General features: G+C 44.4%; 1 protein-coding gene across 2 annotated transcripts in view; it reads right to left on the reverse strand.

Annotated features, from left to right (window-relative positions):
• Positions 1-8,875, reverse strand: part of GPCPD1 (glycerophosphocholine phosphodiesterase 1) — a 1,217,556-nt gene extending 1,208,681 nt beyond the window's left edge. The window contains exon 1 of one of the 2 annotated variants that reach the window (XM_069608267.1): positions 8,719-8,875. The gene's annotated coding sequence lies outside the window, so the exon portion shown is untranslated. The remainder of the gene's footprint in view (positions 1-8,718) is intronic. The other variant, XM_069608268.1, reaches the window with a different exon arrangement.
• Positions 8,876-13,541: the final 4,666 nt, after the last annotated feature.

Raw genomic sequence — 13,541 nt, forward strand, 5'->3', positions numbered from 1 at the left:
TCTTTCTCAGCAGTCAGATTATTGTTTGAACTAAAATATTCTTCAAATATCCCTCCCTTTATTATTCAACTTCGCTGGCTTCCCATTAGATCTAGAATGAGGTTCCATTTTCTCTACCTAGTATTTATTTATTGGTTATTTGTAATGTGCACTGTACAGCAAAATTGTGTTTGAAGGCGCATCAAGACAAGGGGGGGCGAATAGCGAGGAGGAAGATGGTCAATAACAAAAATGTTCTTAAAAAGGTCTTGAAACGTTCGGAACGTGCAAGTGCTAAAGCATGAGAGCAGGGGAGAGGGGGAGGAAGAGAAGTGAGGAAGAGGGTAGAAAAAAAACGTTCTAACGAGGTTGTGAGATGATTTGGAACGTGCAAGTGCTAAACATGAAAAAAAGGGGAGAGGGGGAGGTAAACTGCAATAATGCAGCAGGAACAAGTAGGTAAACTGCAATAATGCAGCAGGTGCAGGTAGGTAAACTGCAACATTGGAAAGCCTCCCTACATAGTGCAGGGGGCTACATCAATTCAGCAGGTTGGTCACCGGTAAGTCAAGAGAGGTACAGCGCTCGGCTGCAGGTGCGTATCAAGTGGTCACAGGTAAGTCAAGTAAAGTACAGCGCTGGGCTGCAAGTGTCTTTTTTTTTTATTTACTTGTATTTAATCATTTACGATTTTTTACAAGATTGTATAAAATCATTTTTGTATGACAATAATTCAAAATCTATACAATTTTTCATGAAATTAAAATTCATCAAGTTTCCATTCATATTATTTGAATCATATAGTATTTAACTTTAAAAAAAATTAATCATCTATTGTCATAGGCAAACAAAGGTTATTCATGAAATTGACAGAGGCAATAAGTATACTCATGTTAGGTGAGTTTAGTAGACAAGACCATCTCAGGTTAGGTTGGATATTAGCAACAGTGGATAAATGTCTTTTAAACATGTTGTTTCGTATTGAACATAATGCAGGGCACTCAACAATTAAGTGCTCTAAAGTTTCCTTTTGAAGCAGATTGTTACAAAATCTACAACCATTATCTGATTCGGCTAGTTGCCTACGCTGTGCCAAGATGTCTCGTGTAGGCCACAAGTTGAAACGCAATTTCATAATCGCCATACGAACATGTGGTGAGGGCGATTTAATCAAATAGTTTGCCATAGTTCCCAGTTTTTTGTCAGGGAAGATGAGGATGTTACAATTTGTGTAACCTAAACAGATCTCTCGGTTAGTCAGCCAATCTTTTAGAAAAAAAATGTTCTTCGCTCGTTCAGGATTTTGAACTAAGGTCTCAACGTCTATATCCGCTGCAGCCAAAATTTGATACACATAGTTAGTCCATCTTATAACAAAGTTATGATTAGATGAGAATAAGTAGTTGGACAGAGTAGCTATAACAGTATCCGCAGTTATGTTTACTAAGCATTTTCTGAATAGTGCACAAAGTTGCCAATGGTATTTGGCGCGGAGAGACGTAAGGCCCAATTCGTATCTAATACATGAGACTGGGGTTGATTGAGGCAAATGTAGTAGGCATCTCCAATATTTAGCTTCCAATCTATCAAAATTTTTTACATCAATGATATCTCGTGTTTCCAAACCATAAAGCAGTGTAGGTGTCACTTTTTGTATCCAATAGCATAGAACAGGCATGATGGAAAATTTGCCATATTTGTGAAGAATTATTTTTGCTTGCGAGGTAGCAACCGTCAATTTATTTTGCTGAGACAGTTGGTGTTCAGTAGTTGTTAAATTTGATTCAAACTGTGTTCCCAGATATTTATAATTGGGTACAATATCTAGAATAGTATCTTTGACCATCCATACAAACTTAAAACTTGGTGAGCGTCTTGGTATATCCACTAGTATCTGGGATTTTTTGATATTCATAGAGAGCTCATTTTCTTCAAAATAGATTGAAAGCACAGATATCAAATTCTGGAGACCTGTAGGTGTTTTAGATATTAAAACTAAATCGTCGGCATACCACAGTGCTTGTATCACTGTGCCATTCATTTTTGGCGAATCTGTTGAGATTGAGGAAAATACTTGACGGACATCATAAATGAAAAAATTGAAGAGCGCAGAGGCCAAAATACATCCTTGTTTCAATCCTCTAGATGTTTCTATTATTTTCGATAGCAAGCCGATGGTAGATAATCGAACTCGAATAGACGGGTTAGAATGTAAGGCATATATTATGTCTACTATGTCTTGTGGACAATTATCTCTACTTAGTTTTTGAAATAGTTTTATACGGGAGACAGAGTCAAATGCTGCATTTAAATCGATGAAGGCGAAGAATAGAGGGGTTTTGGTATAGCGTGCTTGCATTTTTAGTGAGTTAAGAGTCATAAGATTGATTGATGTCCCTAACCCACGAACAAAACCAGTTTGATGTGGATCTCGTCGTTTGTTTTCTTGTGTCCAATTATTAAATGCTGATAGAACTAATCGAGTTCAGCAAAAGATGCTGTTTTTGCACAAAACGGCCATTTTTGCTGCATTTTGCGCAAAACGGCCGTTTTCGCGGCATTTTGCGGGATCGCAAAATCGCAATAAGCTGGAGGGTCTGTTTAATCTAACTTGCCACAATGAATTCATGACGAGCTCTGATTTTATCCATAATCGAACTATTCCCAAGTTTGAATCACAAATAAATTCGACCTGATCTATGTCTGATGACGATAGATCACCTAGCTCCGGCACATCACTAAAGATGTTAAGTACGCTGGCGCGTGACAGATCATATTGTGGATATGGGGCAGCTCGACATTTTAAGATTAAAGTATGGTAGCTTGCAAATTTCTTTTTACGCTGTTGCTCCATTTCATGTGACTTCGTTACAGGGTCTTTGGGATTAGAAAGATTCTTATGACAATTCACTTGTCATTGTATTTGATTTTTCTGATTGTTTATTCTTACACCGTAGTGCCGGTGGCTCGGCAAAAGTAACTCTTCCTTGATTTTCAGACGTGGGTCTTGGATTGTTGATAGCCAAGTCCATGCGAGTCGCTAAGTATGTTTCAATTATTAGTTTGATCTTTTCATCTTGTTCCGTCGCTGGGACTGGCTATATTGGCAGTTTTTGATCCGTTTAACGTTTCTGGAGACTTTATAGATATTTGTACTTCATTTTCAGGTGGATTCAAGCAGGTATTTTCTGTATCATATACATTTTGCTGGTCTTGATTTGAAATCGGTTGCACGTTTATATTCTGTGAGTATACTTTAAATGGATTTTGATGGCCTTGATTTAAGATAGGCTCCGCATTTGTTTTCTGCATGCATACATTAAATTCCATGTTTTTTAGTTCGTGCGTTCGACGAAGAATATATGAGTCAACTGCTGCTTTTAATTGATCAACTTGAGACATGTCTGTCGTCGATTGGGTTGATGGTTGATATGCTGCGGTTTGGAGCACTGTGTTAGGCCTTAAATCAGCATTATGTGCAGGTTGTGCGTTCCTTTGACTCTGTACAGGTAGAGAAACTTTGTCCAAAACTGATACCAATTGACTCAATGGAGATTGATGTATTGATGGTATAGGCTGTTTTAAGATAGATGTTCTATTCATTGTCGTTTGGCCTGAAGTTGGATTGTCCCCAGATTTCTGAATTGTAGATGGAACGACTGGAGTTCTGCACATTGTCACTTGGCCTGTATTCTGATTATCTACAGGTTTCACTGTTGTAGTTAAGTCGACCACTTGTGGTTGTTCAGAGCGGTTAATTTGTTATTTCGTTTTGCTAATTGGAATGGTTTCGACATCAAGTGTGCAGCTCGTCCTCTTTTTCTTGGGTGCTTATTGAACAGGTCATATTGAGTTGTATTAATTTGTTGTTTTGTGCGTTTAGGAGATTGATCCACACTAATCCATGAGGAGTTTTGCTGAGTGTTTTCCTGACTCTCCTCTTCGATGGGACAGATTATATGTTCAAAGGCAGGAAGATTTGCATGTGATGATGCTGGAATAGTTATAATTTCGACATTTTTTGATAAATCGTTGTTAGCTTCTTCATGTTGGCAAGCATTCACTATATTCGTTGGATATGATTGGATCCAATCCGAGATCTGATCTATTTTACTCGATTGTGAATTGATTTTGCATTCAAGAGATTCATATAGTTTGAACAAACTTTGGATCGTTTGGTTTACTGCCGCAAGGGTAACTTCCAGTAGACCAGCCTTGGTATTGACCCTTTCTTTTTCTCTGGATGATTCTCGTTGTCGAGGGGTTGGCAGTATATATGAGACAGCTTCAGAGATTGTGGAGTCCATAGAACAACGTTGATGATAATCAATTGATGACCTATTAGATGATGGTTTATCTTTTGTAGCCAATGTATGTTGTGGATTTTCAGGAAAAACATCTTCACTGTTCTCCTCGATTTCATCCTCTTGATTTTCTATTATTTGATTTAATTGTGTTTTCGCAGTTTTATTTCGCTCGGATTGATTTATAGCTTGAATCATAGTATTATCTGATATTGGTAAGTTTTGAGGAATTTGTGGCTCCAAATTAGCAAGAGCATTCAGAGTGGCTGACGACGTAACAGTCAGTATTGATAGTCTTGTATCTGAGTTATTTTCATTATCATGTGCTGGAAGACTTTCTGCAGACATTGAATCTGCAGACTGATTCAATGATTCATCTTGCACAAGTTGCGCTGTCTGGGTAAGTAATTCAGTAGAGGGACTATTATCTGTCACATCTTTGGGTTGGGTAGCGGATAAAACCGACATTGGTACAATGTGTTTTACAACGGGGCAAAAATCTCTAATGTCTTTGCTGGCAAGCTGAGTTTTTGCACGCGGGGTCAAAATGATAGACGTAGAAGATGGAATTTTTTTAGACTACTTTTTAGTCTTGAAGAGATCCCATCTGATGCAGAATTGACATTTGACACTGCTGGGGGTAAATTGATGTTACACGATTGAGGAATGGAGCTCATATTTGATTTCTAAAAGTCTGCACTTTAAAAGTCTGAGGTTTCAATAAAAGAAGCTCCTAACTATGTGAGATTAGAATTGGAGCGTTAAATGTTTTAATTTTTTTTTTTTTAAAAAAGAAGACGTTCATGAATATGCATATATATATATGGAAAAAAAAAAAAAAGGAAATAAAAAAGTAAAGGGAATACACTGATTACCTGCACGTACACCGTGATGGAATGATCTTGCAGTTCGTGTGTGGTTTGGTTGGAATATCTAGAGGGATCAAAGAGAAAGTTATCTCCGCAGTCTCCCTCCGGGCACCACCAGCGCCTAACAGCCGCACCACAGTCGGCGCCCTTCACCCCTGTCGGGCTTAACGCCACAAGGGTGGCTCGAGCGTTGTTTTGAGCTCGGGTGGAATCACGTGAAGGCAATCGGGCCCGCCTCCTCCAGGAAGCAGGGCGTCAGAAAGGGAGGAAAAACGCTGCTCCAGCAAGAGCAAGCTGGCAGTGCTGTGAAAAGCAACAATCAGGGAAGCGTCCAGGAATCACACGCTCTCCTTTACACTGTGTCATCCGGCGACTTGTAGGGGAGCCAATCACTGAGGAGTTTTACTGCGGTTCCCCCTCCCCTTTTAACACTTCCCTCTTAAGTTATCCGTGTGTTATGCAAGTTTCCAAACCAATTGAGAAAAGTCTGCTCATTCGCCTGTGTAAAACCTGGGCTGCAAGTGTCAATAGTGGGTACAGGTAACAGTGTCAATCCAGTAGTCACAGGCAAGGACAAAGCAAGAACGGCGCAGAGGTGTCAGTGGGTAGGGTGGGACAGGGTGAGTAAGCTAAGAGGACAGACTGTATATAGAGCAGGCAGAAGATAAGGCATACTATAGCTCATAAGGGGAGAGAAAGGTGAGCGCACACGCTGCAGAAACAAGAAATCACAGGGCTGGGTTTTTGGGTAAAGTGGAGTGCCCTCCAAGCCCATCCTTGATGGCTGTGTATTTATCAACTATTAAATAGAATGGTATACAGCCATTATGGTGATAGGAAGGCAATTGTACAATTAAATGGAATGACTGCACAAACTAAACGCATATGCATGTACCAGCATTTGGGTGCTCCACGAGTGTACAACTAAGACCAACAGGCATGTCATACATTTTGAAGCACAGCAGTAAGCATGTTTAATTGAGGAGATACAGAGATTCGTGTTGATGAGTTAATTCTATTATGGTGTAAATATTCTCAATATTGGTTCCCGTTTCTCCTGTCTCGTTTGTAATCCTTATTTGCGTACCCACCATGTCTATGGTATGTACATATGTTTCTTTTTCTCACTAATTGCATATTTATAATAAATGCCATGCTATCTAAATAATGGCTATATATTTATTTTGATTGTCAGCCTTGAGAAAGATGCGTTGTCGAAACAAGGGTTGGCTGTTTGCACTGCAATGTCAGGCTGAACGTTCTTCAACATCAACAACACATTAAATGTTTATGGGCAAAGCACATGATAATATGACAATTATTTTATAAATATAAACAAGTAAACTTTCCCAGTGCCTTTTTAACTAACGAGTACAGTAAACGTGGTTCATTCCAAACCCAAAATGCACAATTTTAAGAAGTGGGTAAAAAATATTAAAATCACTTTATTCTACATGGAAAAAGTAACGCCGATATAACGGCACTCTTAACGAAACACGCCACAGGAGCCATTTCCAGCTTCAATTAATTGGCTCAAATTGACATCAACCTTGGCGACTATAGGGTAACACACATTTTCCATTAATTTCATGAGGAACCCCCCCCCCCCCCAAGAACAGTTAAGAAATTAAAATGAATACGATGATGTAAAGAAAAATGTGAGAAACACCGTGTTAGTGGAACAGTACGAATCTGCATTGTGTTGAACAGGTGCTCACTGGAGAACGTGCAATGTCCAAAAGCTATTTGCGATACCCTGCTACCTATCAAATCACAATTAAGACTGAACAAAAATATGAAGTGCCACTATTGCATGCCACAGTGTTGCGCTTTAGTTGTTCGGACATTGCTGTTTAGAATCAAAGGGTCCGATTCAGAAAGAGAGTACCAGGAGAAACTCACTTACTCATGGGAAGAGACTATTTTCCGATTGTAACTGACTTACTCATTTCTTTGCAGGGCTAAATCAGAACTACTCTAGAAACTTTAGTTGTGCGCCAGAAGTCAGACTACCAATGTCTTCCATCAATCAGCCCCAACATCTTGGCAATGTGCATAAGTAATATTATATATCCATCTAAAAAACTGTGTTCAAGTCTGTGACCACTTAGTTCGTTAATGTATCACCGAACGTAGAAGCATTTAAAAAAAAAAAAAAATATATATATATATATATATATATATATATTACAAAGTAAGTCAATGTTGCCATATAAACAACATATGGTAACAATGTTGCCATATAAACTGACCCTTGACAGCTTACATGTAACACAGGTCAGATTTTAGTAAAACTATGATATTAAAGAAAGCTGTGGTTTTTACCAAACAAATCCTCGTAGCGCTGCAGCCTGGCAAAGGGAAAACAATGATGACAAAAAACAATGTTAAAACGGGTAGTGTTGACATACGAAACTTCGATCACTGACTGCATGGTCTTTAGACATAAAACACACCTCTTTCAATGAGACATTGGAGTGTGATTCTTAGAACTGTTCGTGTGGGAGTTACAAAAACAGGATTCCCTGTAGTAAAAAGGTATGCTTGACTAGTTCAGTTGAATAGCAAAACTGAACAGACTGGACCAGATGGTGCAACTTTCAACCTGTAATAGTTGAGAAGGACACTTAATGGAAGTCAACTATACTACATAATTTCCCCAGCCAGCAAACAAGAAGGCTTAATTTAGACTCTGAAGGGACACAGCTTGCAGCCTCCCCGGATCTGGTATCCGGTCCAAAAATACAGGGAATGCAGAGATGAACAGTTCAGCCAGCGTTCGATTTTGGGCACAACCTTTCCCAGTTACACCAGGTGCTGGAAGCTCCAATGGACATGTTTTGCTCCTAGAAGCCACTACGGGAACCTTGCCCCGACCCGTGGCCGCCAAGTATGCCGGGGCAGGGGAAAAGCATCCAGCCCTCCTCCACCCACACCTGCACGGTGAAACAAGCATATCTGCCTCTGTCGTCATCGCCCAGTCGCGGTTCTTGTTTCTTCGGGACCCTCTCGTCTATGTCGATTGCCCTTATTCCTGGTTACGGGGTTTCCTGATTAACGGTTTACATTATGCACCGCTTAACTTAAGTGACAACGGCAACAAAATCGGATACAATGTAAAAAAAATGTATCACGATACAACACATGCATCTTCCAAATAAAGTTCTTCCAGCGACAAGCGGTCATCACACGACCCCCACTGCGGAAGGCGGCAGGTGAGTGGCCTTAATACCAGTGGAGTCCTCTGTCCGGGACACAGACCCAAACATGACCATTGGGATGTCAACCCATTCCGAAAGCCGTGAGATGCCAGCTGTGAAAGCAATGCTGCAGTCTCTGCTTTGGTCCTCTCCTGCCCGCACTGCGGCACCACTTGCCTACTAGGGCATGGGGGTCTGCAGAGGGCTCCCTGGAACACTATAGCCATGCCCGGGATCGAACATCTGAACGCCCCTGCTTCCCCCACCCCTGACCCTCGGTAAACATGTCAGGGTGGCAGCACTTCCCCATAGAGACACCCCTTCCGACTAACCCCACTCCGTTCCCCGCTCACAGTCAGTACTCACAGAGGTGATGGGGAAGGCGGAGTGCAGTCGGGGACAAGGGGCTTGGCAGGTGTCAGAAGACCCGAAAACGTAGGACTCCCATGACAGGATCTGCTGTCAGCTATGCCCAGGAACCCTGCGTCCAACCTGGAGCAGTCCCAGCCGGTTTCAACTGCCTGGGTTGGGCTACACTGGGATAGGCCAGCTGGCTATCACGTGAGGCAAAAACCAGCCAATAGGAAGCGAGTTGGGACTGTGACGCAGAGCGGATTTCTAGGAAATCCCTGTTGTTGTAATAGAGATACTGGAAGGATGGGGAAGCTACTACGAGGGCAACTCGGCAAAGGTTGAAGTTGAGGGGAGAGGGGCTCTCTATTATACCCCACGACCCTCGCGCTTAGCTTGTCAGTGTACAATCGAGGACTGTAAGTTCGCTACAAGAGAGAAGCCAACCCAAGGACCCCATCCCGATCGCACATTTCTGGGCTTCCGTCTCCGCTGCCCAACGAGTGTATCCAGGAAGAGCGTGTGAATGGGTAACCTTGTAACCACCAAAGGACGCTCTCCGATAATTAAACGTTTTGAAGGGACATAAAAAAAATAGACTATTACCTTTTTGTGTTTCCGCATGGTGTGTGATATCTATTAAAAAAAAAAAACTCTTTTACACCCAGTGCTGGAAATACCAAACATGACTGAGGCATCTCTTGAGGGGGGAGAAGTAAGCATATGCAGGGGCAGGGCTAGGGGCGGAGTCCATTCACACAATTGACCAGGCACGCAAGCCATTGAGCTGGCTGGGCTTCAGCAACACCCCACTCGCTTTGAGCTGGGTGGGTGGGGCTATTTGTTACTCCGAGAGGGGAGAGAAGCCTTTCCTCAAACTAGCGGCTTTAAAGGGTTACTGACTGTGTTCGTGCAGAAATGTTTATTTGCAGAAACGCAGCAAAACTTTAAAGCTGCTAGTTTCAGGAAAGTCTTCCATGATCAATCACCACTCTGCCTTACAAAAATGAAATGCACATATCAGCCCCCTCCCTATAGTGTCCCACTCTCGGGGCAGATACGGGATCACCAGGTTAGACAAATAGGCTGTGATCACGCAGCGGATTTCCTGGCAGGGGTCACCCTTCGGAGGTCTGGAACACTCGACCTAACACCACTGCTGAGGGCACCAAGCAGACATTAGCCTCGGCTCTGTGTTCACACTGGCCGGGGCTCCAACACAAGCAGTGGGCACATGGCAAGCGCACCCCCTCCCCCCAAAAAGCAGACACGGAGTTGCTGCTTTCTGGGTCTCTGCTGCAGTGCACTTGCGAGCAGAGGCCCCTTTTATTGGCTGGAGTCATGACAAAGTCATGACTCATGTTCTTAAAGGGGCGACACACCACATTCCTTTATCATAACTAAACCAAACAACAATGGCCCTACAACCGAGCCCACAACTTTGGTGCATTTCATTCCTGCAAACCAGTACTGTCACGTGTATTTAATCACAGCAAACTTTGGTGCTTTCCAGTCCGAGCACCCACTTAAGACACATTGGGCCTATATTCCGGAGAGTCATGCTCCGGTCATCCTGCCTCCGCTGTAGATGCTCCTGGCCACTTGTATTACTGCAGGACAAGAAGAATACATCCTCGTCTGCGTCATCCTCTACATTGTCAAACTGCCTTCTCTGTTGCTCTGCTACCGGGACCATGGCTGTTTTGGGCGGTTTCCTACCTGTAGCCTGTCTCATTTCCTCGCTTGAAGCACTCCCTGCTGACGGCCCCACTGGGCTGGCAAGTGATGGGCCTGGGTAGACCCTTGCAAAATGATCTTCTTTCCCGCACGCATGTATGTCCTTTGGCTGGGCACTCATGTGGGTGTGGCAGGCCCCCTCCTTTCGTTGCCACTCCCCTTTTCTTGCTGTGGATTTGATGCTCTTGTTGCGCTCTACCCTATTGAAGTGATTGGTGATTAAGATACTATACTTGCTAGAAACTCTTAAAGAAAACATCAATACATTGAGTTGTGATTATACAGTCAGTTTTATACAGTTTAATGTAATGGTTGTTGGTCAGCCGACATGTGTTTCGACAAAGAGTCGTCTTCAAGGCTATCTCTTTTATAATTACACGCTTTAATCTGGTGCTCGGCAGAGCTATAGCCATCAATTATCTGAGCCCTGACCTTGTCGTCCTCAAAAATGCACAGAGCTCAGGACAACGCGATGCTCCAAAACTTGCCATGAAATGCACCTAGGTTCTCCCCTTCCTCTTGTCTCGTGCATCTCACCCCGAACCGTTCCTAATCCCGGTTGCTCATGGCAATAAAGTACTCGTTCAGTGTGGTAATGGCTGCAGCATATGATTGATCTCGGGACCACAGCGTCTTAAACAGTTTCTGCATTGCTGGGCCTGCTGAATATAGCAGAGTTGGCCGTTTTGCCTTTTCCTTGATCTCGACTTCCTCAAAATACAGCTCGAGGTTCTCCACCCACACCGTCGACCGGGGTCCTAGACTGACAGGTGTTCCTACCACATGAAAGGCATACAGTGGCGCAAGCTGTCTATTCCATTGATACGCCCCTTAGGCGTCATTCTCCTCATCCTCCATATTGGGTGCCTGACGCTGCACTGAGTCCTGTCACACGGGCACACAAGCACTCACTGGGAGCTGCTACATGTGGCGTCCACTCACCCGCACCGCCTTCAGGATCCCTAGGCTTGACCACTTAATTTGGATGTCTCTGGTGCTTGATCTTTCAGAGTGCAGTCCTCCTCAGCACCAACTCAGGCCTGTATGTGCCCCTCTGACTGCACCCCCCTGGAAGCGAAAGTGTTCACCCCCCCTCTCAGATCTGGGGCAGCAGGGGCGGGATCTTCTCCCCTTCATGCTTTGCACCCCACAGAGCACAGTGCAACTCGCCGCCAGGCAGCAGGTTAAGTGGCTGGATATGGAGTCCTTTTCCTGCTCCAGGTATCGCAGATGCAAGACACGGGCCCCCATGTTGTATTCTTTTCCTTTCCCCTTCTCCCGAGGACTGCAGGCAAAACGTGTCAGTATATGGCAGCTAAACCCTTTTCATGTAAATGAGCGAGTGTATGGTCAATGGGATGTTTAAATGAGTGATGCTGGACCGAGGAGCTGATTTTGGCAGGTGGAGAGTGGGAGGTGGGGGGTGTGGTGGTTGGTAGGAGAGGGACATGTGGGAAAAGGAAAATAGGATATATGCAGTGTTTAAATGGGCCGGCCCTACCCATTCCTCAGTACCGGCACTTCTTATTTTTGAGCATTTCAGTAGCTAAACTTCTCAAAGCCTGAGAGTGAGTACAGGTACTCAACTATGTGGTGAGGTGAAAATGAAAGATTTTCCTTTCACTTCATCGCTACTTAAAGGACTAAGCTCCTCCAACCTTTACTGGGTAAAGCAGCGCCCCTCCCTCCATCACCCGCAGTGCCCATAATGTCTCCTTCAGGGACCACCCTCCAGAACAAAAGGAGAGACAAACATGCTCTCAGCAGACCAGGCACGAACACCGTTTCACTAAGTGGGCTTCACCTGTTGCCATTGGTGTCCTTTCATGGAGCAGGGATCGATTTAGAAAGCCTAGGAAATTACTTTTTAAAGATGTTTCTTTGTCATTAGCTGTGCCTATTCTAATATGTCAATGTTTAAGTAATTGGAATTGTGATGGAATGTTTTTGGCTGAAAACTCGCACACAGCTCGTTACCTACCAAATTTCTTATAAGCAATGAAAGCGAGCAATAATGAAGCTTAGTTTACAGCTATGATATCTACTAGTCTGATAAACAAAGAGGAAAGTCTCACTTAATACATATATTCAGGTTTTTTCCAATATGGCAGCCCTGCAGAATGCACCGTGACAGATGCACTCGTGCCCCCGAAACTGGGTAAAAAGACCCCCTGCTGCTAACTGCCCCCCTCCCCAGGCGATCAGCAGTGCCCATAAGTGCCCGGATACAGAGGGCTGAGCTGGGAGACATCTGGCTACCCGAAAATAGAGGCAAAGCAGATCTGCAGTGAGGGTGAGCCACGGAGCAGCAGCTGGAGAGGAGCAGCCTAGGCAGCAAAACAAAGGAAAGGTGGATCGCTGGGGTCCAGCGGGCTGCATCGTGGGCAGCAAAAAATAGAAAGACGGACCGTGGGGGGACCTGTGTACCGTGTCGCATGGGTGCCGTGACTCCCAGCCCCAAGATCTGGGAAGACCAGGACACCCGAGTAGGAGACCCAGAGGTGTGGGCACATCGGCAGCCTTCCTGTGATTCTAGGGTTGAAAGGCCTCAAGAGACCCCAGGAACTTCTACTCCCACAAGCTGAGGACAGATACTGACAGCCACTGGAGGACCTGCAGCGACGGCCGGGTAGCACTGATGAATGTTTCGTAAGAGGGAGAGCCTGCACGCAGACCCCCACTCAACGGGCCCTCATCTTGGTGACCCCTGCAGCGTAACTCCTCAGAAGTGGTGCGGCACACCCCCAGTGCACCAGGAAGTGAGCCCGGCAAACCGGATAGCAGCAAGGCCCTGTGGCCTCTCGGGACCCAGACCCAGCAACACGGACTGCTAGAAGAAGGGAAGCAGCAGAGTATCCCTCGCAGTAAGGCCCACAGACCTCTGCACCAGAGACACTGAAGCACGCCCCACACCATGGGCTGGGGGCTTGAAGGGACTGAGGCAGCATTGAGAAGACACAAGCAGACCGGCCACGCGGAGGTGGCCAGACAAAGGAGGTGAGCCTTAATTAAGTGAGATTCCCCCACACACGGAAGCGTATGCAGCAGGCCCTTGGTTCTGGTGGCCCCATCCCTCCCCAGTGCAACTTTGAATATAGCGG

Source organism: Ambystoma mexicanum, chromosome 4q (genome assembly GCF_040938575.1).
Source record: "Ambystoma mexicanum isolate Mex_15411 chromosome 4q, UKY_AmexF1_1, whole genome shotgun sequence".
NCBI classification, from domain to species: Eukaryota; Metazoa; Chordata; class Amphibia; order Caudata; family Ambystomatidae; genus Ambystoma; species Ambystoma mexicanum.